Consider the following 3,951-nt stretch of genomic DNA (forward strand, 5'->3'; position numbering starts at 1 on the left):
TATAAGGGATCACGACAGACACAACACAAACAAACAACAAAACAAAACCATACAAGGTCAGTAACTAAGGAAAACACACCAACAACCGCCGACACGATAAAACACAACAAAACTCACACAAGCCACATCTCTTCCAACCAATCACCGTCACCGACTGTCCACTGGACCAGCCCTGCCAGTGGAGGACCGCAGCCGTTCCCACCTAAGCCCCGCTCATCAAATCGAGCTATAAATCCATGTCCATTAATGTGAACATCCCTTCTGTGACGGGTTCCACAGAAGGCGAATCAAGAGCGTGAAGCCACTCCCTCAAGTGACTCCACTCAGCCAGGGACGCACCCCGAAGATCACAGACAGTACAACGATAATCACAATACTCTACCAACTTTCACCAAACCAGACTCAATACGATAATTACTCACAACAACAACGACAACCAAGTACCTCAACCAAATCCACATCCAAAAACACACTAGACAACCAACAGTACTGAGTAGGCGAACCTACCTTTAGCCAACCGCAGCGATTCCACGTCCGACCACATGATACCAATCAACCAAGCAATACACCTATATAAACAGTACAATCATCTATCACTATTACTACAACCCTAACTGAAAACACAGCGACAATAATGATGATGATGACATACCTACGCATAGCAATCCGGTGTCAAGACCGCTACCCGGCTCAAGCAACCCATCCCCATGGCACAATCATCCTCAAGGGCTCCAAATGAAGGAACTATGGTGAAGGGAAGGAGAAGAGACGACATCTAGGTTTAGATAAGAGAGGCGGAAATGACTTGCGGTTTCTCAAAACACGATTTATAAATCCTCGCTGTAAACATGCTACTCGATCGAGTAACTAACTTACTCGATCGAGTGACCTCTACTCGATCGAGTTCTCAAGCTACTCGATCGAGTAGCCTCGACTAGATCGAGTACCACCCGCTCAAAGCTTACCACGTCACAAGTCATTGCTCGTAAGATTTCCGAAGGTCAAGACATGCGTCTAAGGTCGGTCAACGTCAGTAAACGGGTCCCTGAAATCACGGGTATTACAGTCTTCCCCCCCTTAAAAGAACTTCGTCCCCGAAGTTCAACTCATCCTCTCCCGCGACACATGACCAAGAACCAAATTCTCCACCACCGTTTCACCCGACACAGGTCAACGTAACTGTTTAGAATTATAATCCCACTATGTATGTTCATCAGACATCATCATCGTCCACCTTAGCACACAATACACAACATGACTCGCAGCTAGTCACCAACTTTCTTTTGAATCACTGAACACATACCAATCACATGAACGACTAGCACAACTACTACCTGCACTTACTACATAACGATAGGTGAGTCTAAGCAAACTATAACTAAGGTCCAAGGTTCAACGTTCTCGCTAGCTCACACATCTTCCCCATAATCTGCATCACAAACCTGTCATTTATGTAAACATGAACGCCACGGTCGGTGGGGAGTAACTCGTGGTTCTCCCGACCACAATATGTCAAAATGCACATAAGCAAGAACTTAATTAAACATATTGATCATGCATCATACTTGAATAATATGAACAAGGGAATATAAACGATAATCATAATGAGATAGGCACATTGCATTCTTAATGAGATAGGCACATTGCATTATAAATGAGATAGGCATGGTACATTATATTAAACATGCATTCAAGGTAACCAAAACATGGATATGAGATTAGGCATCGAATCATATGAAGAAGGTAAACAACGGATCAATTGAATAGAAAATACATGGATGGAAACCAATAGCCATTACTTGAAAACCTCTTAACAACCATAGCACGGGACGTGGCTACTAATGTCACATTCATACTTATGGCTTGAATCTCACCATAAGAACGGATGGGAACATCAATCCCGGCGATCATATCGCAACTAGGGGCTTGCATCTCACCACTAGTATCCGATAGGACCAAGAATTTCACAAACAATCATAGAAGACGTGCACTCTCGTATATAAGAACACGCCAATGACCGTAACAAGCAAGACATTTACAAAGGATTGACTCAAAACAAGACAAACCCCTAGACTCCAACCTCCTGGTAGGACGACGCTCATAATACGGTCCTAGTTTAAATCTGGCCAGACTCTCGGGATGGACGACACCCGATTCGACATACAATCCCAAATCATATCCAAGACTCGATCCATGACACCTAGTCGTGCCCCAAGGTCGAGTAACCCCAAATCGGAACCATGGTACCTAGCCGTACCCCAAAGTCCGAAGAGGCGGAAGGAAGATAGCCCAACTCGGAAACAATGGCACCTAATCATGACCCAATGTCCGAGGGCAAATAAATAAGGAATGTCGAGTAGTCACACAATGTAAAACGTCACACTCCGGTCACAAATACGAGTAACAATGATTATATAAACATAACGTAAACAATTCATGTGAAGCATGCATAAGTACAAGAGTATAACAAATATCAAGTACTCCCATGATAAAAGAGTCTCAACACATCATACACAAGCATTAGAACCAAAGTTAAGATGCATACCCAACAAGAAACTCAAAACCCAATCTATAACAACAAGTTTAGTACTCGACTACAACAAGGGTCAACTTCAAACGGACATAACTTGAGTTCTATACATGATAATGAGGTGAAACCAGTTGGAGGTGATAGCTTATCCTCTTACGGATCTAACGGTAGGTCATAAGCCTCAAAAAAACAAGTAACGAAGAAGTTATGGCCATTTTACGAAAACTAGTCCAGGCTGTGTGCGCAGCCTGCGCCGAGGTGCGCAGCCTGCGCCGTGGTGCTGATTTGCACGACACAACAAATTCACCTTAATCCCCAAATCATTTTTTTATCATGCCATTACAATCATAATTCCACCATATATTACCCAAGCAACTTTATACAAGTATTAAGGGTGAAATCAAAGCATAAAAGAGGGATTAAAACACAAGGTTCGATTCAAATTCAAACAATTCCAAACTAACAAATTCGTGACATAATTAAACACAATTATTAAGCATGAATAAGACGGTTTCTTTACTAATTCATCCATGTATACAAAATACTAGAAAATTCTTCAAACCACCAAGAGAGATTCCACACAAAACTCAATCAACAACAAACAAGTAAAAACATGTAAAGAATCTAACTTTAACACACATGTGAACAAACTATAACATGTATGAACACCCAAATTGACATAATGTCGAGTAACCCATCACCGTTACCTTTTTGCACTTAAATCCACAAAAGACTCGTCTACCTTTCAAGAATCCACTTCCGGGTCAACTAAAACTTCTCCTAAACATAAGAAAACACAAAATAAGACTAAGAATCAAAATTAGAAAAAGGGTACCTTGTATAAAACGGCTCGACAGCCCTATATAAGGAGGAAAGTCGGTGTCTTTCTTACCTAGAAAGATGGAGGGCGATGAGAGGAAGAGATAGACGCGAAAATCACTTGATTCGGATAAGAATTGAGCAAGTTATGGTGTTTTGAAGATTTGTAAGAGGAGAGTATGAAAATGGTGTTTGTGTTTGTGGTGGTGTTGCTGAAATTGTGAGGAAGGAGGAGGGGTTAGGGTTTCCCTCATTATTTTGATGAGGAGGAAGGAGTTGTAGGTGAGTCCATTGGTCATACTAGGCCCAATAAGCAAAATTGAGTCGATATACACATGAATTTACGTCTCAAGCCCACTACAACTCAAGACGGAGAATATTATTATTATTATCATTATTATCCGACCAAAATATTTATTTTGTATAACTTAAGCTTTAAAAATATAATATTTATAAAAATCATGTTTAATAATGAAATTAATTAAATTAAATACTTTAAAATATAAATAAGACCATAGAATGGTTAATTAAATTATAAATGTCAAAATGGAAAATTCGCGGGTGTTACAATCACCCCATCTTTTAAAAAGTTTCGTCCTCGA

The 3,951-nt window shown here is 40.6% G+C and overlaps 1 long non-coding RNA gene across 1 annotated transcript; it reads right to left on the reverse strand.

Moving 5' to 3' along the window:
• Positions 1–1,369: 1,369 nt before the first annotated feature.
• On the reverse strand, positions 1,370–3,583 carry LOC141608995 (uncharacterized). Its single transcript, XR_012527115.1, has 3 exons — positions 3,423–3,583; positions 3,238–3,310; positions 1,370–1,442 (listed from the first exon to the last, which is right to left on the reverse strand). It is a non-coding gene; the product is annotated as an uncharacterized LOC141608995 (long non-coding RNA).
• Positions 3,584–3,951: the final 368 nt, after the last annotated feature.

This window comes from Silene latifolia, chromosome 10, assembly GCF_048544455.1.
Source record: "Silene latifolia isolate original U9 population chromosome 10, ASM4854445v1, whole genome shotgun sequence".
In the NCBI taxonomy this organism is placed as follows: domain Eukaryota; kingdom Viridiplantae; phylum Streptophyta; class Magnoliopsida; order Caryophyllales; family Caryophyllaceae; genus Silene; species Silene latifolia.